Source organism: Pipistrellus kuhlii, unplaced genomic scaffold (genome assembly GCF_014108245.1).
Source record: "Pipistrellus kuhlii isolate mPipKuh1 unplaced genomic scaffold, mPipKuh1.p scaffold_m20_p_27, whole genome shotgun sequence".
Lineage (NCBI taxonomy): Eukaryota > Metazoa > Chordata > Mammalia > Chiroptera > Vespertilionidae > Pipistrellus > Pipistrellus kuhlii.
In genome coordinates this window covers 5,767,072-5,788,705 of record NW_023425526.1, presented here as the reverse complement: position 1 = coordinate 5,788,705, position 21,634 = coordinate 5,767,072, and the positions used below count along the sequence as shown (strand labels likewise).

Below are 21,634 nucleotides of genomic sequence, written 5' to 3'. Positions count from 1 at the left end.
AGAAATAAACAAAAAATGAAACAAGCAACAATGGCTACGCTGAGAGTCCAATGAAATCAGTCTGCAGTATGTTTCTTTCTGGGCCAACAGTTTTTGAATCCCAGATTCAATGTCAAACAGTTTTTTGAGTCCAAATTTCAATTTCTAAAAGTTTCAAGTCCAAATTTTAATGTCCAACAGTTCAAATCCATGTCAGCAATGGTATCCAGATGGTGGAAAAATGGTGGCAATGCAGGTCCGACCTCTGGTTTGGTCCTGGACAACCTGCAGCGACGCACATCTGCTGACTGCTAGTATGGCAAGGCGTCGTCAGCATCTTCCATCTCTGGTCTGTTTTTCCTCTTATCTTATTGCTGGAGTATTCCTGTCAATTCCTCTCTGTTGCAAGAATCCACAGGGTCTTGGAGTTGTTTTCTGAAAATATACAAACATATCTCGACCAAAATTAATAAAGGAATCTTTTCTATAAATCTTACTTGGGATACTTTTAATTCTTTGCCCAAACAATTTTTCTTTGACTTATTTTGGTACTATGTGTGTTTTTCATAGCTGTCTTAAGAAGAAAAATTTTTCTAGATGTAATTTACTTACAGGACATTTTTTCTTACATGGTATTTTCCACTATCCCCCTTTTTTCTATTTAATTATTAGGAGGCTTTTGGAAAAAAATTTTATAATGCTGTTTTGATAACTTTTAAATTTTAATTTTTTTGTACAAAAACTATGACTGCTTTAGGGCTTATTGTATGTTAAACAATTTTATCATGAAATGGACTACCAATAGAAAATTTGGTCAATACTTTAGGAACAGCCTGTTGTACAATTAAATTTTCTTGAATATTAACTCATTTCATTTAGCCAATTTAAATTAATCTGAAAACTTGACTATTTTACTGTCAAATTTAATACTTTAACAATTTTAGTAATTACTCTGTAAATATTAATGGAAAAGATTATATGCATCCTTGATAAAGCCCTGAGCACTCGTAGATTTAGGCTGGATTTAGATGTAGGACAGTCGCCATCAGCCACTTCTCTGTTGCTTAGGTCTCAATAAGAGCCGTGGCAAGTCTCTTGTTTGTTGCTGGGTCTCAATCTGAGCTGGGTATGGGAAGCGTGAAGCAGCCATGGGGCAGGAGACATCCCTCAAAAGGGCGAGTGTTCAAGCCCCTACAGCGTTGAGGGGGTGAGGATCTGTGCCCCACCTCTGTTGGCCCCCAAGTCCTCTCCTGATGGCCCTCTGCGGCTGTGCCTGTCTTAGGTTGTCCCTCCCTTGAGGAATCTTACCCGTCATTGGCTAACCAGCCATCCTCCGGGGCCAAGCAGGGTGATGTGAGGTTCAGTTCTGTCTCCTTGGTAGCCTATGCCCTTATGGCCTCCATGCCCAGTACCTGCCTTGGGATCCCCTCACCTGCTGGCGGGGCCCCGGCATTGATCACATATCTTGGGGAACCCAGGTTTCTTCTCCAGGGAGGTCCCAGCTCACGCCACTGTGTGAGAGACAGATTCATGGTACAGGCCACCATGAGGCTTTAACCTCAGCATGAATTGAAAACTCTGGCAACAGCTGTGGGCAATTGGATGTGACAAGAGGGTCCCTCTTCGCAAATAAGGCAAGAAAGGCCAATATAGAATGCTCAAGTGCCTTCCCAGTGAGGCCTTCCACAGAGTGGAAGGGATTAAATCCTTTCATGTCCTTTTAAATTGCTGCCAAACATTCAAAAATTAGATTTTTAATTTTGTTTGGAATAATTGTACAATATGCTGTTGTAAAATATCAAAAATTATAAATGACATTGTAGAATAATACCATGCAAGGATATTCTTTGTTCTAAGCCAATGGCAATTCAAATTCAAACTGGCTGTCAATTTCTTTTTGTGTAGACAAGGTCTTAGTTACATTCTCTGCACCTCTCCCAGGAGCAAGTAGTGATATTCCTCTACTTTGGTGCAAGCCAGAAACCTCTCTTTAATTTTATACACAAAGGAGCATTGGTTTGATTTTGTGTCATACAAAAAGGGAAGCTGGGTGGCAACACCTGTGTAATTATACTTCCTTGCCCCACCCATTTTCCTCCTGGATGACCAAGGTGTTTAGTATTATTGGTGACTACATTAGGCAAGGGATCAGCCCACATAAGGGCTTTTACCCATGAACAGTCAGGAATGTAAGTCCTAAACACTTCCACATTTGTCCCAGGTAATATTACCGTACAGATGATTACTGCTAACATGGCAAGAAAGACATTTTCAGGTGTCAGGCGTCTATACGTCTTCTTTACCATGCACCAAATAAGTTAACTGCTTTCCTTTGCCAGTAACAATACATGCCTATAAACCTTCTAAAATATTTATATTTACTAATTTTTATTTGATAAGGCTTTCCATGCAATTTCAAGTATATTATATCTGTTTTAAATCATTTAAGAAGAGAATAAATTTCTTGTATTTCTCCGGGCCCTTGGAGCTTTCCAAGAATCATCTCTGTTAAGGCCTTGAAATTTTAACATGGAAAAAACTATCAAACAAATATCTATATCCATATGTGATTTAAATATTGTAATACCTTTTCTTATTATCTTAAGACATCAATTAAATTTAGAGTAGTTTTTACATAAAACATTTTTGGTTGAGATCACAGAACTAATCCTCTTTTTTAATTAAACCAATAATAAGCAACTTATTTTGAATTCCTATTAGAGAAAACACTTCTTATTTTCTCAAAAACAAGTTATACTTTAGGTATTTTAATTACCACAACTATATAATTTCTTCCAATTTAATCTGCACTTTGAACTTTTAAAGCTGGCAAATCAAATATATATTGCATGTCCTAGATTAATGACACTTTACATTTCTAAGAAAAATACAAGGCATAATCAATTAAGAGCTTCCATTCTGTCCTCTAGATTTTTTATGAGGCAACTTTAGACTTTATTTTTTATTTATATAATTAAGACAACTTCCAAAAAAAAATTTTGCCACAGGTGTTGGAGGAAGTTTGTAGCCATTCAAATGCAAGTTACCACATTCCTTAGCTTACTGAGAGAGTGGTCTTCCTTATACGATTGCCTGGTCTCTCCCTTCCCCCACATCAAGCTTACTTTGGGAGAAGTTTCAACAGATCTGGCCACACATTTTTTCATGCTTAAAAGATAAAGACAGATCTCAAAAATTTTGTTTCTTTCTCTTTTGCTTTCTGAAGTAATAACTATCACCCAATTTGGCCAAGATAACACCCAACTTGCAAGTTCTTTTATAACTTTTAAACAAAGCATTAAGTAATCTCATTTTCGGAGAGTAGATGGCTCTGCCCTCTCCTGTCACCTTTGAATTTCTCCGCACCAGAGGCGGTTCCAACGGTGGAGTTTTATTTCTTATTACAGATTTTAAATTCCAAATACAAACTAAGATTTTAATTTGCACAATAAACCACATTCTTTAAGCATACAAACCAAAATTCTATAATAAAGTTTACTTTATATTTATAACCTAATTCTTCCCCATTAGCCTGGTTAAAAAGGACGTTCCCACCCTACTTACAGTTCAAGACTCTGCAGCTGGCCGTGGGCTTTGAGTGCGGTGAAATTCCCTCACCTTTTTTCTGGTGAATCTTCCACACCTTTTCTCGGTGTATTTTTCCTCCTTCGCTCTAGGCGAAAAATACCTTCTCCTCCAGAAGCTCCTCGTTGAAGGCCCCAGTGTGTGTGTGTGTGTATGTATATGTGTGTGTGTATGTGTATGTATATATATATATATATATATATATATATATATATATATGTGTGTGTGTGTGTGTGTGTGTGTGTGTATTCATATTAAAAAGGACACAGGATGTAGAAGATACTTTTGTCTCCTGGGAATGTTTGTCAATAGGTATCTACTGCAGAGGAGACTTTTAATAATCAGGTGGATTCTCTATTATACCTAACTAGAGTCCCAGTGCATGAAATTCGTGCACAGGTAGGTCCTAGGCCTGGCCTGTGATCAGGGCTGATCAGGGCCTCCCCTGGCTGCCAGCTGCTGGCTGGGTCTTCCTTCATTCCAAACTACCCCCTGGTGGTCAGTGCATGTCACAGTGAGCAATCGAACTCCCAGTCTCCTGGTTGAACTCCCAAGGGGACAATTTGCATATTAGCCTTATATATACCTTTTCTGCTGAAAACCCTGAGCATGTTTTTGTAAAGCCAGTTTAGTGGTGACAAGCTCCTTGAGTTTTGCTTATCTGAGGAACTCTTTATCTCTCTTCAATTCTGAATTGAGTATTCTAGGTTGTAGGTTCCTTTCTTTCAGCACTTTAAATATAACCTGCCACTCCCTTTTAGCCTATAAATTTTCTGTAGAGAAATCAACTGAAAGCCTTATGGGTTTCCTGTTTTTGACTAGATATTTTTCTCTTGCTCCCTTCAAGATTGTCTCTTTAACTTTTGCCATTTTAATTGCAATATGTCTTGGTTTGAGTCTTGTTTGAATTCGTTTGGAATTCTATGTGTACCCTGGACCTGGGTTTTCTCCCCAGGTTGGGAAAGTCTTCAACCATTATTTTTTCAATTAAACTGTCTACCCCAGCCCCTTTTGTGTCCGTTCTCTCTCCCCTCTCCCCTCTCTTCTCTCTCTCTCTCTCTCTCTCTCTCTCTCTCTCTCTCTGTCTCTGTCTTTCTCTCTTTCTGTAATGCCTATAATGAATGTTAGCTTTTTTATGTTGTCCCAGCAGTCTCTTGAACTTCCCTCATTTTCATTATTATTCATCTATCTTTATGCTGTTCTGTTTGAGTGATTTCCACTACTCTGTCTTCCAAGTTGCTAATCTGTTTTTCTGTATATTCTAATCTACTATTGACTGCTTCTAGTTTATTTTTCATTTCAGTTGTTATATTTTTTTTACTTCTAATTGATCTCTTTTTTAGTGTTTTCATAAAGAAAAACACATTTGTTTAAATAAAAAAAAAACACAAGATACAATATTGTATCCCTGAAACATATATAATTTTATTAACCAGAGTCACCCCAAAAAATTCAAGAAAAATAAAAAATAAAAAAACTACTGCAGAAAGGAGATCTGGGCTGGATCTACCTCTTTTAGAATGGGTAGGGATTTATTAATGTTTTAAACAAAACAAAAAGGAACAAGAAAGAAATAACTGTTTTGTTCAGTACTGTTTGGCACAACTGTATTGTTTTTTCATGTTTTAAACACCCAGAGCAGCCACTTCAGGAAGCACTAAGATGAGACCAGCACGAATGGCTACTGGTGTCTCGGCTCTGTAATATTTGGGGAGAGGCTCTGAGAGGCAATTCACCAAAGGCCCCCCAAATCCACCCCATTTTTTATCCCACCTACTTTTGCAATGAGGAAAAAAAAGGCTCAAACTAAATTCTCGATATGTTATATTGGGGTGGGGGTATGTGTGCCAATGGCCAGAAAGCTGCTTGGTACCAGCTCACTAAGAAAGAGGGTGGTATTTGTTGTCCCTGCTGGATAGTGAGGACCTTTTAGTGGTTTGGAAACATCACAGAAGATCTTTTCCCTCCTAAACTCCCCCAACCTTGAAGGGTAATTACAATTAGCAGCTTCCTGTAGGGACCCAGCTGGGTTAAGTAGCTTCTAGTTTTAATCCCTGGTTGTTGGCTTCCTGGCCTGTTCCAGAGCTGGAAATGGAAAGTCAGAACAGGAGGCAGGATGTGAGGCGGGGAGGGGACTGGGGCAGGGAGGAGGCAGGCAGGAGTGCAAGTGGCTCCTCCTAAGCAAGGCGCCCAGCTATTTCGATGGCCAACCTAGAGCTGTTAAAGAATCTTTGTTGTCAGCCATACCTGGCAACTTCAGGTTAACTAAATTATGTGCCCAAAGCAAATTTCACTCCCAAGCAAGAGTTTCCTACTTCTCTTTGTGGTGATGGTGTGTGTGTGTGTGGGGGGGGGGGGGGGGGGGGGGGAAGGAGGGAGGGGGGGGGAGGGGGAGGGGGAGAGAGAGAGAGAGAGAGAGAGAGAGAGAGAGAGAGAGAGAGGGAGAGAGACAGAGAGAGACAGAGAGAGGGAGGGAGAGAAAGAGAACAAACAAGTAAAGCATAGGGCCCCAATCAATCCCAGGGCAAGTTTGATTTCCCCCCAGAGCAAGTAGCCTGGCTCTCAGGGGAGACACTCAGGCTGTGGGGCACAGCAGGGGCCAGGCGAACCTGTGAGTGAGGAGCCCTTTACACTGCAGTGAGGGGCTCCCCGTCCCACCATTTCCCCAAGCTCTGGGTTAGGCCCTGGGGTTCTGCCCCCAACAAAGGTGAGCACAGCGCGTCTTCTGGGGGCCGCTCGGAGCTCTGGTCGGAAAGGCTGCCCTGCAGATAGGCCAAGGTGGGAGCGAGTAGAGAACCGTGGGGCCTGCGATCCAGCGGGAGGCGGAGCGGTGGAGGACTGGACGCCGGGAAGCCCAGGCCACTGAGGCCACCGGGAGCAGGACGGGCGGAAGCAGAGCCGCAGCGCTGGCCACGCCTCCGTTTCCTTCGGGTGTGCCCGGCGGGGTGCCCAGCAACTGCAGCAGCTTCGGCTGGGTCCGGTCCTTCCTGGGCCAGAAGCCACGTGGCGCCTCACGAAGCACAAACAACCCTGCCCTCCAGCGTCCGCCTGAGGGCCGCTGAGGAGGAGGCCACGCAGCCGGAACTTGATGCAAGGAGCGAGTGGCATGATTGGCTGAGAGGAACATAGGCTCCGCCCATCTGCGGCGTTGATTGGTGCCAGGCCAGAGCCTTGTGCCTGGCAGAAACATGCCCGCGGGCTTGGGCTGCACGTGATTAGTCCCAGCGGCAGTCATGCGGGGGGCACCGTGCCCAGGCCGCTCAGCTCTCTCAGCCGCCCGTCCGCTTCCGGCTGGCACGTCCACTTCCGGCTGGCCGCCCTCACGTGGAGGGTGCGCACCAACAGGTCGGCCTGGTGCAGGCAGGCCTCCCGGAACTCGCCCATTGCCTGTCCTCCCCGGAGAGGTGCCCGCTGCCCGGCGCAGCCCCGTTTCCACCTCCCGCACAGTGCCCAGCGGGAGGGCCTGCTGGTGCTCGGGCACCTGTGGTGGGTGAACCTTTGTCCGCTGGGAGGAGGGCCTTCGCGGGGCATGGAGCAGGCAGGCCTGCCGTGGGCCGGGCCAGGGCTGGGAGGGCACAGCACCAAGCTGAGGCGGAGCACAGACTCTGGGCACTCCAGGGTACGGGAGGTGGGGGTGGCCCGGCTGCCAACATCTGCTCAAAGCCCACAGATGGCGCCGATTCATCCCCAGGATAAAGTCCGCAGACTGACTCTCTATTCACTGAGCCAAACCGGTTTTGGCAAACTATTCTTCATTTTGATTAGTGTGTCCCTCATTTTTGAGATGGTCCTTTTTCATGTCTTTGATGTTCTTATTAATTTTTTCTAAATTCTCACTAAGGTCATTGGCATTCTAAGTTCTTTGAAGCCCTCATTAAGTTCCTTGAGCATCTTTATAAGCATTGTTGAACTCTATATCTAGTAGTTTGCTTGCTATCATTTAATTTGGTTCCTTTTCTGGAGATTTCTTCTGTTCTTTCATTTGTGACATGTTTCTTTGTCTGCAAATTTTGTCTGCTTCCATTTGTTTCTATGTATTAGGTAGAGTGCTAATTGGTTCTTTATTACATTTTCTAACTTAGGGGTGTCGAACTCAATCAGAGAAGGGGCCAAAATCTAAAATCCAGCCTGAATCGCGGGCCGAATGGTTTACTGAACAGTCATAGTGATGGAAACGCAGTGGAGTGCAGTGATGACAGCACGGTGCGGGCCACATTGCAAGGCCTGGCGGGACGGATTTGGCCCGCGGGCCTTGTGTTTGACACATGTGTTCTAACTCTTTGCTAAAGTTTTCACTGAAGTCCTCTATTCTATTGTCAAATTGGGTGAGTATACTTAAGACTGTTAGTTTGAATTCTATATGATAAAGAGCTAATATGTGAATGGTCGACACACCATAATGGCTCAGACACTCAACACTGGGAAAAGAAGAATGAGGACCAGCCTGGCACAAATGAGCTTGCGAGAGAGGAATGGCAACCAGTCGGGCTGTGGCCTGGGAGAGAGACAAACCATCTGCCCCGGGTCCCAGGCTCCAGCAGCTGCATCTGCACCTGTGGACGGGAAGAGGGACAAGCCGCCTGCCCCAGGGTCCCAGGTGCCAACACCTGCGGCTGTAGTCTGGACGAAGCCACCCACCCATGGTCCCCTGCAGCTGTGGCCAGCCTGGGAAAATCTGGCTCAGTTCCTGGGTGCCTGCAGCCAGCCAGAGGGAGGGAAACCTGGGTTCTGGGTGCCTGTGGCTGGCTGGAGGAGGGAATCCTGGGTCCCAGGTGTTGGGGCAAGGCAAAGGCCGTTAGGGGCGATCAGGTCAGCAGGGGAGCAGTTAGGGCGATCAGGCAGGCAGGCAGAGGTGGTTAGCCATCAGGCAGGCAGAAGTGGTTAGGAGCAATCAGGCAGGCAGGCAGAGGGGTTAGGGGTGATCAGGCAGGTAAGCAGGGGAGTTGTTAGGAGCCAGCAGTACTGGGTTGCGAGAGGCAGTCAGACATCCCCCAAGAGGTCCCAGATTGGAGAGGGTGCAGGCCAGGCAGAGGGACTTACCCCCTTCTCTCCCCATGCACGAAATTCATGCACTGGACCTGTAGTTCTTTATTAAAAAAAGTTATTTTCATTTCATGAAGGCTTTTCCCTTTTGTGTGCGTGTGTGTGTGTGTGTGTGTGTGTGTGTATTCCTTCATTTGAAAAATATGCCTCAGTCTTCTCATTTTGTTTTATTCTCTGTGTTTGTTTCTACGAATTGATAAGTAGCTGTCTCACCCAATCTTGAAACAGTGGCTTTGTGTAGAAGTGACACAGAGGTGCTCAGTACTTTTGGCAGGCTGGTTGGAGCTGGGTGTATGTGTGGCACCTGGGGTACGAGCAGACTTGGGAGAGGGCAGCCTTGTGCATATGAGTGTGTGGTGATGCCCTATTAATCCGGCTGACTGGGGCCGAAGTGGGCTCTGGGCATTCAGCCTAGTGTGCATGTGCACAAAGGTTTCTTGCTGTTCAGGTCAGAGCTTGCTCTGAGCAGGCAGCTGGGAATGCACTGCACATTTGCCAGAGCGCTGCAGATGGCTGGCTTGCATTATGTATCTAGGTAGAGGGGGAATGTAAACAGTGGTGCTCACTGTACCTCCATATGCCTCAGTCTGAGAGTGCCCACAAATCCCAGAGAGCTCCATGGCTACTCAACCTTCTCTATGCAGTCTCTTTTGTTTATTGTGCAAGAGTTGTTCAGTCATCCCTCCATGTGTCTAAGGAGGAATTGTTCTATATGTGGATGTATATTTGGTGTGTGTTTAGCTGTCATCGTGGACCTTCCTGTTTTCTAAGACATTTTAAAAACATCTTTATTGTTGAAAGTATTATATATGTCCTCTTTTTTCTCCCCTTGGTCCCTATTAGCCTTCCTCTGCTCCTTGCCCCAGGCCTCCACCACCTTACTGTCTGTATCCATGGGTTATGCATGTATACATACAAATTCTTTGGTTAATCTCTCCCCACCAATCCATATACTCCTGCCTTCCATTTGAGATCTGACAGTCTTTCCATGCTTCTATGTCTTTGGATCCATTTTGTACAACAGTTTATTTTACTCATTAGATTCTACATATGAGTGAGATCATGTGATATTTATCTTTCTATGACTGGCTTATTTCACTTAGGATAATACATCCCAGGTTCCTCCAGGCTGGCCTAAGACATCTTTGGTTGTGACAACTGGAGGTGTGCTACTAGCATCTGGTGAGCAGAGATTAGAGATACACTAAACACCGTACAATTCATAGGACAGCACCCTATCCTCCACAACAGAGAATCATCCTTTACATAATGTCTGTAGTAATGAGGTTAAGAAACACTGCCCTTTTCACTTTGTTTTTAAGGTGTGGGCTGGTCTATCAGGCATTTTTTTCATTGTATCTGCTCCCTCTTGGCGTTGGGTCGCCTCTTTGCACTGTGAATCAGAGACAGTCTTCCTCATGCAGTTCTAGGAATAATCACTATTATTCCTACCTGACACTTGTGAGCAGGGTGGTGGTTGGCTGGGTAGGAGAGCATCTTACACAGGCATTGTGAACCCGAGTCTTGGGGTGTGGCCTTCACAAGTGTTCCCAACCCTTTTTCAGTTGTAGTGACATCAGATATTCCAGTTCCTCTCTTAGGTAGAAAGCGTTTTTTGTTTATTTTCTTGTTTAATATCCTTTATTTTTTTTAGAGCTCGAGGTTCACAGAAAAATTGAGCATAAAGTACAAAGAGTTTATATCCATCCTGACTCTACATGTGCTCCATTATCAACATCCCCAACATAGTAGTCCATTTGTTATAATCAATGAACCTACATTCTCACATCATTATCACCCCATCTGCAGTCTATATTAGTGGTCACTCTTGGTGTTGTACCGTCTGAGTTTGGACAGATGATAATGACATGTGTCCACCATATGGTATCATACAGAATAGTTTTACTACTTTAAAATTCTGGATGCTCTGAACCATATCCCAGCTTCTCTCTCAGGGGAAAGTTCCTTCCTTCTTTCCTTTCCCCATCATTTCTCTCCCTCTCTCCCCAATCCTCTCTCCTAACCTTTTGTCATACTTAGCTTCAAAGGGTTTCCCAACTGAGACAATTTTGTTGTTCTTCATTATACAGATTACAGCTTTTGTTCCACAGGGGAGATAGGTAGGCAGAATTTGGCAGTGGCTACTTTTTTGCTCCCCCAGTCAGTAGCAAGATGGAAGGTGATTCTCAAGTCTTCCTTGGTAGGTTTTGTTGAAGAAAAGCAAGTTGATGCAAAACCCTCTAATGGGAAGTCTTTAATGGGTCTTCACAGCAGACAAAGTTGGCCTATAAGAAGTCATTAGGAATGTTTAGCTGAATATCTGTAGGAGTTTATAGGCCAGTCAGCATTTTCCACTATGGGTTAGCAAACACTTGGGTCTTCTTTCTCCCTACAGGCCCTTGTTTTCCCCAGCAATTCAAGTAAGTTGTTTTTTACTGAGAACTCAATTCTCTTATGGGTTCAAGAAAAGCCATTAATTTGAAATTTGTCTAATATTTTTTTTTGTACAAAATTTGGGCAGAATGCTCTTTGCAGCTTTCAACATTTCCAAGATAAAAAATGGAAACCTTATTTTTTACATTGTAATAATTAATTATTGGGATCTTTTACAGTGTTTCCCAATGTGTGGTATGCATACCCCCAGGGGTATGGAAAAGTTTGGTGGGGGTACTCGATGCACCGAAGTTTGGTGGGGATATGCACTGCACCGTGCTTAGCTGTGCCTAATTCTACATTCTCATGAATACCAGGGGTACTCAGCATTACGAAAATTATAGAAGGGGTACACACATGTCAAAAGTTTGGGAAACACTGGATCAGGAAAGTGTAAACAGGGAACCAAGAAGGCTGATGGTGTTATGCCCAGACTTCGTGATCCCCAAGGACCACCAGGGAGCCGAGTCCGATGCAATAAACAAAAGAGCCTTCTCCATGCTAGCATGGGCCCCTCTCACCCACGCCGGCAGCATGGCAGAAGAGAGTGAACTTCTCCCAGTCCAGGGGTTTTACTCCGGTCCGTGGTGATGTCACTGCCTTGGCTAACCCTGATTGGTTGGGTGAGGACTAGGGATAACTCTGCCCTGCGGGGCGGAGTCGGGAGCTCATCCTCGCCCCGCCCTGCCCTTTCATTCCCCCCTTGTCTAATGTGCCTAGTCAAATCATTGACTCAGCCTACTTCCTTTCAGCATAAACAACAAATACAGTTACCAAGACCCTTAATACCACAGCTCCCATCAGTATTGTCCTCACTGAAGTCCAATTCCCCTCCTGCAGGCATCAGTTCTCCTCCTGGCCTGTAGTTGCCAGGATCCAGGCCATGCAGGAGCTGGGAGTCATGTAGTCAGGTCTGGGTGCCATCTACTTCAACAGCAGTGGGCGTGCTCAGGATAACAGTGCAGCATCCCTTTGAGTCCTTGAACAGCGAATTTCTTTACCCACATTGAATTCCGGGGCTACAGGGTCTGAGGTGGGCACTGGCAGTGCATCTGGAACAAGCAAACTGCAGAGCCTGTAAGGACTTGAGCAAGGAAATGGTTACCATACATGATCCCCTCCCAAAAAAGGGGAAACTTGCCCCAGTAAGGGGTACACCTGGCCCTCAGGAGGGCAAAGGACAGGGGGTTGGTCCAATTTTCACCGATTCTAAGACACATTTAGTTAAACTCCCTTTTCCAGAGTCTCACCTGTCCTAAGGCTAGAGCTATACTCTGAGATACCTTAGCTACCAAGGTGGGGCTGTTATCTGATAGTGGGGTATACCTCAACCTAATCTGAAGTGTCTATAAAAACTAGACCTTAATGCTGGTGGTTTAATCTCTGAAATCCACCTACCAATGCTCTCCTGGGAGGTTCCCTGGGACCCAAATTCCCAGGGGGGATCCCCTTACCTTGCTTAGCATTTACCTGTGCACAGACAGTACTTCTAGCAACTCTGCCTCACTGAAGTTCAGAAGTCTTGGTGACACTTAACCTGGTGTCACCAGGCAACTCTGACCTAGAGCCTCTGGGACCAACAGTCTTGTCATCTGGAGGATCCATCAACCATCTGGTCCTTCAGTGGCTTGCTTCTGGTCAGCCAATTCCTTCTGGCTGCAGTTGGTAACCCTCTTTTCTCTGTGGATGGCACAGTGTCTCCATCAAAGGGCCTGGATTAAGGCCAAAAGTTCTGGAACTGTGCCCCAAATTGTGTGGTCCAGGGTAACTACCACTGCCTCTGCATATCAGGTCCCATCCTGAATGTAACTGCTCCCATCCGTGAACAGTACCTTGTTGTCTGTTACCTCTGTGCAGTCATGAATGGGTTCCTCCATCATCATCTGGAAGCAGGCTGGCAGGGTTGATGGCCAGTCTTATAGCTCCTGGCCCAAAGTCTGCTTATCTGCCTCCTTCACCAGCAGTGCTGTAGTGGCTACCGCCTGGGAGCATGCTGGCCACCCTGCTGCCACAGGGTCCAGTCTCTCTTCCAGGGACCTAGAGTCTGAGTGAGAACCCCTTTGGCAATGCCTCTTACCTCACTCACGTAGAGGTGGAAGGGCTCCGCGACGCCCGGCAAGGCTAGGGCAGCTGCTGAGATGAGAGCCTTCTTTAGTTCCCCAAAGACCCGTTGTTCCACTTTGGACCAGTTCAACAGCTGCATTCCCCCAGGACGTGTTCCTTCCGAGGACCACAGTCCTTCTTGATGTCCAAGGAAAACAGGCAGTTTGTCCGGTGGCTTCCTGGGCTGATGTACGGGTCCTATTGGCTCTCTCAAGACTAAATAGGGTGCCCCAATGCCCATCAGGAAACTAACAGGCTTGCCTCTCCTAGCTAACCTGCCAGGACATATTCTTTATAATTTTTATAAAAATCTTATCTTCCAAAAATACATAACCATGCTTCAAATTTTAAAGAAAAGGCAAGGGAGGAGGGAGCAGGTCCAGTACTGTTCCTAGGCCTCCAGCCACCTGAAATGTAAAATGCCACATTTTCCCTACAGATACAGATCTATCTGCATTTCTAAGCTCTCCTCTACTCCCCCCGCAGAAAATTGTCCAAGCAGTCGCGGGGGGTTAAATCATACAAATAATTGTTTTCACATTGTTTTAACACAATTCTAAATAAATTATAAACCTTTGTGATGAAGTCTACTTAAATCTATACACATGACTGAAACCAAAAATGATTCCCAAAGTTTAAACAAAATATAAGATGCAGGTACAAGCCCAAATTCAACAACAATGCCATATGAGAAAAGCAAAACAAATATAAAAGTTTCATATGTTACATTAAACATTACTTTAGAAAAACTGACTTAAAAAAATACTGCATCACTGACTTAAAATAATTTTTTTAAGTGTAAGCATTACATACTTTTTCATCTGACAAATGAGAATAAATCAATCCTTGAGATCTTTGATCATTACTGCTTATTCTAAACACATATAATACAGTTTAGCCTGCCATATTCTAGGCATCTAGTTACTGCAATTAACTTTTCCTAATTCAATTTATACTTTGAACTTTTAAAGCTGGCAAGTCAAATAAATTTGGCATTTCTTAGATTAATAACATTACATTTTTAATACATCCTGTTTACTTAAGGTAAAGTTTCAGGAACACATTTTTTTTTTCAGCATTCAAATGCAAATGAACACATTCTTTAGCTGAAGACTCTGGCCATTCACCACCATTCATGGCCATTCACCACCATTCATGTAAACTTGTTACCATTACCCTCTAGTTTCCGCCTCATGGTGGGGAATTACAAAAGCTGCTTACAATGTCTTGGGAAACCAGTTTTAATTTATCTCCCAGTTATCTCCACCATGTTTAAAGCTCATTCTGTACACAGAAAAGTTTTAAGCACAGCCCAAAACTATGTGCACTTGTTTTGAACTGGCCTTTTCTCTTTACTGAGCACAGAGATTCGCCCTTGAGCTCTTCTCCAGTACTGGATGTCGCCAGGGACCAGATGCCTCCATGCCGGCCCAGGCCCCTTGGGCCCAGGCCCCCGGAGCGAGGCTGCTTCAGCCACCCCAGCCACGCTACTCAGGCGGCCCCTGGAGAGAAAGCACTGGTCGCCCCAGAGGCTTCCTGGCTCCGCCTCTTTTTCTCCAGGCAGCCAGCAAATTAACCAGGTGCCTGCTCCCCGAGCGAGGCCACCACTGCCCAGCCGCACTCCAACGTGCAGACTGAGCCCCACAGGAGCACCCCCTCCAACCCAACGCCGCCAGGGGGCCCCGCACCGCCACGCCGGCCACACTTCGCCGGCTCCATCCTGGGGCGCCATGTCACCCACAGATACCAAACTCAGACCTGGGAAAGGTTCACTTTCTGCAGGTGAGGCAACGGCTCACGCCGCTCACCTCCTCCTGGGAGAGGCTTATCCCTCTCCCCATCAGGGTCCCTCTAGGGCCCTCCCGGGAGGTCAGAACGTCTTCTGATCCTCCTGCCCGTAGCCTTCATGGTGCGTCCACCAGGCGTCTTCGGGCACCAATTCCATGAGGGGTTTTATGTCCCTCCAGAGCGTGCACACACCTACCGCAGCCAGTCAGACTCTCCGGATCGGGTCCCCTCATGGTCCTGTCTGGGGATCCCGGACGAGCCCCCATCTGTTATGCCCAGACTTCGTGATCCCCAAGGACCACCAGGGAGCCGAGTCCAATGCAATAAGCAAAAGAGCCTTCTCCATGCTAGCATGGGCCCCTCCCACCCACGCCGGCAGCAAGGCGGAAGAGAGCACGAACTTCTCCCAGTCCAGGGGTTTTACTCCGGTCGGTGGTGATGTCACTGCCTCGGCTAACCCTGATTGGTTGGGTGAGGACTAGGGATAACTCCGCCCTGCGGGGCGGAGTTGGGAGCTCATCCTCGCCCCGCCCTGCCCTCTCAATGGACCTTGAGCTTTGGCAAGGGACAAAGCTATGCACTGATTGTTTACTCCAAACAATGGTGGCTTAAGCAATTTCCTGACCTAATAGTTTCAAAGAAAATCTTTTCTAACATTTACTGACCTTTAAGATAGTCTGTTTGCTACCAGAATTGCCTACCTGACTACAGGCAAGATATGTACCTAAAATTGAATAAAAAGCTGGCAGGGTCTGGGCACCAGTGAAGCCTTTCCTCTTGAGAAAGACTCTCCGCCAGGCCCCCTGTGACTTCCAAATTTGGATTTCTTGCCTAATCTCATCATTTGTGTGCGGACCTTCTCCAGTTCCTGAACCTAAGCCATGCAGGACGTGGCTATTACATCTTTCACAAATAATTCTTTGACAACTGAAGTGGAACTGAAATCTGCCTAGAGTATCTAACCCTTCACCTTAGTTCCATGTTCTGGGGTGACACATGAGGGCCCAGCCTCAAGTCTTCATTTAACCTGAATCCCCTTCAAATCCCTCTTTCCAAATACAGTCACATTGGGGGTTAGGGATTCAAGATATGAATTTTGTGGTATGCAAAAGAGTCCATAATAAGAAATTTTGCCACAGAGAGATTCAGAATTGCCTCTTTTTCCTCACTGCTAAAATGGGGGAAAGTGTAACACTTATTGCATTGGGTTATTGTGGAGGTTAAATGAGTTAATAAACCCAAAGCACTTAGAATACTGCCTTGGGACAAAGTGAATGTTCTCAGTGCTGGGCTTTATTATTCTGTTGCTGCTGTCATGTTTGGTATTTAGTTGTGTGTTATTTGAGTATCCTCAGATGTCCAAATTTTTAAGCACTTACCCATTACCACACGTGCAAGCAACTACAATACTAGCAAAGGAGCTGGCTGAGCAGAATCAGAAGAGAAGGCTGTGGAGCCATGAATGCAGGAACTGTGGCGGCACCTTCCAATCCTGAAGACAAGGGCCTCTCCCTCCCTATCTGCTGCTTCTGTTTGCATTTTCACACCAACACCAGCTACTTTCTCCTCAGGCAGACCTGGGGCAGCGAGGGCATATGAATGTGTCTCCTCCCCTCCCCCAGTCTCTTTCTCTTGATTGTCTTTCCTCTGGGGCACAGGACCTGACCTGATTCAGGGACCCTGGGCTCCCCTGAGCCTCTCTCCTTGGGAAGCAGTTGGGAATGGAAATTAAAAGTCCATCTTCATCTTTATCAACAAAAAGGACCTACTGGCAAGGTATTTAAGGAGAAGGTAGCATACCCCAGTGCCAAAGTGAAATAAAAATGTCTTTCTTTAAATTAAGGCTTACGTTCTTGCACTCAAATGAATGAAAAACACTTTCACCACCAAGGGGCAGGAGAAGGAAACCTTTCCATTTGTGTGGCTTCTGGCAGATGGAATGATATATACGCCCTCAGAAAGAACTACAACAAAACAAAGGAATGAAGTAGATTAATCAAAATTATAATTTAATAAAATGTCTTTTTACCTAATAAATTCCTGCAAGTTACATTTCCTTCCATTTATGGTTTTATGAATCAAAGAATTTCCACTTTTGTCTCCAGTTTTGTTTTCAAAATGTCTTATTGTAGATTGACTGCAAATTAGGGCAGTTTTTAAAGAAATATGTTCCAACTTTTTGCCCTTTCAGGAGTCAATGCACTTAAGTGCACTGATAAGGTTCCTATGGAACTGAACCCAGAGTTGGGCAGCAAACCTTTTTCAAAGTGAAGGACCTTTTTGTAATGTAACTGCGTCTGTGTGAGTTACTTGTGTGTGTAGCTCTCAATCGAATGGACTGTAAACTGCTTAAATAATGGGGTGAGTGAGTCTCTGGATCTTGTAACAGTGTGTTCAGTGTGAGTTGTTCCTCAGGGCCTGGATACTTTGATGGCACCATCTTAAAGCTGTAAAGCATCAAACTCTGAAAATAACAAATCCTTGACTACAGTGTTGCATTATATCAAAATCCTGACAACTGATCATAGTAGTCCTTGGAGTGCAAATTTTACCAGTGGCCAGCAGATGGCAGTGTTCAACCCAATTCAATTCAAGTCAGTAAGAGTATTGGACCCGCTAAGTTTTTTCTGAGCACCTACCTAAAGCACTGTGCTGGGTGTTGTGTAGCCGTAAACAAAAACAGAATCGCTGAGAGTTATTGCTGCTATAGAGTTTGTTTGTTGTTCCTGTACTATGTGTGAGAGGAGAAGGCTTGTGAATAATCTGTTAATGTTGTACAGTGTGCTGCTATTGTCTTGTTGCTGAGGGAGGTAGTGCAGAGGATGAAACACAAGAACCAACAACTGCAATACCAAGCAGAGATTAACAAGTTCATCAGAGTGGTAGAGACGCATGGTGATGGTTCACTGGGAGTAAAAGTCTGTTTTAATGATGATCCTGGGGAAACCATTGGTTTTAGGGTCATCACCCGGTCCACCATCTTGTATGTAGGACTCCAGGACCACACTCCCTTATATGTAGCCTTTAGGACAGATGTGTTTGGAACTCAGGATTTTGGGGGATTTCGGACAAGTAACTGTGTGAACATACTGTGCATTGCCCAACACTCTTGGTTGAACTTGGGGAGCCCTGCTGTCTAACATACTCATTCTTCAGCAATCAAACAAATGAAAGCTCACACTATAGTTTATCCACTTGCTATGCCAGTCAGGGCTGCTTTGTCTAAAGCTTTTGGTTTTCAGAGATTTTAGATGTTGAAGTGGCAGATATAAGTATTGTGGATGTATTATATAATACATTACCTCATGATTAAAAAGAATCTACCCTAAAATCTAAAACAAAACAAAACAAAACAAAAAAAACCCACACCAAAAAACATCCTAGTTTTCTGGAAAATGATTCCTATTCTGTAAGAGCATTGGGAATTTGATTTGTATATTTATTTACAAATTTGTTCAGCATTGTTTGATGCTCTTATATATATTTTTAAGATAAAGTGAACTGGAATTAATTTTGTATTGAGAATGTTTAAATAGTTTCATTAGATATTTTGAGATAATTAAGACTATTGCAACATCAGGATAGGAAATTATGACCTTAGAGGGGAAAGCACATGCACACACAGTTAACTAATAAAAGGACAGTAGATGAAAACAAGCAAAGCCTTTCATTACTTACAGTCATTCAGCCTTTGGTTGTCAAGTTTCGCCTAACAGGTAACAAGAAACAAGGGGGGAAGGGAATTCAGTCCTGTATCCTGGAATGCTAATGATCTTCATATACAGGTTTTAAAAGGTTCATTTTTAAACTTTGTTTTAATTTAATGGTTACGTAAAAACATTTTTGCCACGATTTCTCTAAGTGACAAGTGCCTCCAAAAGGGGAGTTTTCAGGAAGTCTGGAGGATCTCAGATAAGGGTGTGAGAGGAGAAACAAGCAGGACGAGGGGAAAGGGGGAATGGCTATAAATAATTCAGGGATCTTTACGATGAAAAAAAAAAAAATGAGACCAGCATTTTTAGCTGGACACGCAACCCCTAATATGTGATTTCACAAAATGTCTGTTTTGCTTCATTGTTTAATTTTCATGTTGTTCTCAAAAGTATTTGAACGAGCTTACATAAATGCATTCTAAATAACAGGTTAAAAAGGTGTGTATGAGAGAAAGTCAGGGGCACCTGGGAAGGAAACTGGGGAAGTCCGGGTTGAGGAGGGGCCGTTGCCTTTTACCCATTGGCCTCCAACTGTGTAGGTACCAAAGGGAAGAGAAGCCCTCACAGTGCCCTGAGAAGATAGCTGGTTAAGGTTAGAGCACATCTCAGGCCTGTCTCTGCTCTGGGACACAACACTTTGGCTCAGAATGGGTGAGTGATCAGCACTGATGAATTGGCAGTGTCTCCAAGGTTAAAGTGACAGCAGTATTCTATGGAAACACTTCTCTTTGGGATTCAGAAATTCCTACTGGTCTTCACAGGGGCACTGTGGGACGCAATTTTTATGGGAAGATTCACTTGTTCGGTTATTATTAAATTAATTGGCTAATGAACAAAACATTTCTTGATTTATTTTTCCCCCATGAAGCAGGGTTGCAGAAACTGCCTATGTTACTGAATTAAACAAAATGGAAAAGTGTTATAGGTTGTGTAACACAGTCTTGTTGAAACTCAACACTGAACCATGCAGCACACAGTAGAGACTTGGTGAATATTTGTTGAGAGGGTTAATGAGTTGGTAAGGGAGGTGGGAGAGAATGGCCTACAACCACAGGGATGCAGTTAGGCACAGGTTTGGTGCGGGAGGATGGTTACGTGAACATGGCACTTGGTGAGAAGTTAGTCTGTGAGATAAACTCAACCTGAGTCAGATCTGGAATGCTAACATAGAGACTTTTATTTTATTTTATTCCTTTTAAAACTTTTTCATCAAGAATGATCTTCAGCTAACGGCAGGAGAGAAAGAAGCCTGATGTATGATGCATCAACCTATTGGGCCCTTTTCCTCTTGCCTGATAGCCCCGTCACCCTCTGAAGCACTGTCCCCATTTTCCCCATAAAAGCAGACTCACAGAGATGAGCAATTTGCCCTAGATCACTCATCTCGAAAGAAAATGCTCATTATTCTTAATTCCTTGAAATCCTCATTCTGAAAGACTGTCCATGGGTGGGTGGGGGGTGGGGGGGCGGGGACAGGATGTGACAAGGAAGCTGGTCCTGCAGTTCCTGTTCTTGCCCCCGGTTCACCGTGGAGGGTCACTCCCACCATCCCTCTCGGCTCCTTGCCCTTCATTTAGCTTTGGGGGTACAGGGAACTCAGGGTTGAAAGCTGTGGCGGAGCCATGACTAACATAGAGGACATAAACATAGAACATAACCCATAAAGCATTGGGAATTGCCTTTGGTAGTGAGGGTCCACGCAGACACACAGATCTCTCTGCTTACCTCTGGCCTTTTTTTAAAAAATTTAAAACCCTTTTCAATAACTTACTATGTGATTCCCCTGCTAAGTTGGCACCCAACTGGCACCATCAGATTGTTCTGTGCATTTATGGGCTTGTTTCTGTTTTTTTTTTTTTTTTTTTTTTTAGATTTTACATTTGAAATGATAGAGTGTCTTTCTCTGTCTGACTTCTTTCACGTAGCATAATAACTTTTAGGTTCATTCTTGTTGCAAATGGTAAAATTTTATAATGGCTATCATCAATAAATCAACAAACAAAAGTGTTGGCAAGGATGTGGAGAGAAGGAAACCCTCATGCACAGTTGGTGGGATTGCAAATTGGTGAAGTCACAATGGAACACAGTATGGAGGTTTATTAAAAAATTAAATCTACCATATGACGACCAGCAATCCCACCTCTGGATATTTATCTGAAGAAATCCAAAACATAAATTAAAAAAGACATATGCACCTGTATGTTCATTGTGGCATTATTTATAATAGCCGAGACATGGAAGCAGCCTATATGTCCATCAATAGATGATCAGATAAAGAACACAATGATACATATATGCAATGGAGTATTATTTGTTCATAAAAAGAATAAAACCTCTGGTCTTCTTCATGTGACCAAGGAAATGTTTAACTCCTACGATCAAGACTTTTACATGTTAAAATTTCTGACCAACAGAGTGGACACCCACTGAAAAACTGGTCCTTTCATATTCTGCCTATTGAAGACTTAGTTGTATTAAAAGTATTTCATGTGCTTACTATGGTGTCTGCTACATGGTGGGTGCTTATGAATATTAGTTATTATTATTCATCTTGGTTTACATTTTTGATAGTCCAGCTCTCCCACAGGTGGGAGCCTGAGCACCACGCTTATGCTTGTAACTATGAGAGTCAGTGTGACAGTCATATCAGCATGAAAGTGGGTTCAATATTCACACAAGGGACAGGTATGCACAGTAGCAGTGGAGCTGTTTCATCATAGGACTCTTGTGCATAGAGGTTGGTGCCCAGGTGTGGTTGTCTCCTCATCTCCTGGCCTTTCACTAAAAGAGGAAGAAAGTGAAAAGGGAACCTGAGCCCAGATTTGTAGAGATCATGAGAGCACACCTGTTTAACAATCTTCCTGCTGCCCAGGCAATTTTGTAGGCTGCTGAGAGCGGAGGGGAGAGATGCTGAACGGCTGGTAGAAATATTTGAGAATCATGGAACTCTAGAGGAGTTTTAAATGATTGGCAAAGGATCTCATTTTCTG

General features: G+C 44.3%; 1 long non-coding RNA gene across 1 annotated transcript; it reads left to right on the top strand.

The window, feature by feature from the left end:
* The first annotated feature begins 5,760 nt into the window (after nt 1-5,760).
* On the top strand, nt 5,761-21,444 carry LOC118727958. The gene is made up of 3 exons (XR_004990732.1): nt 5,761-5,896; nt 17,330-17,334; nt 21,433-21,444. It is a non-coding gene; the product is annotated as an uncharacterized LOC118727958 (long non-coding RNA).
* The last annotated feature ends 190 nt before the right edge of the window (nt 21,445-21,634 follow it).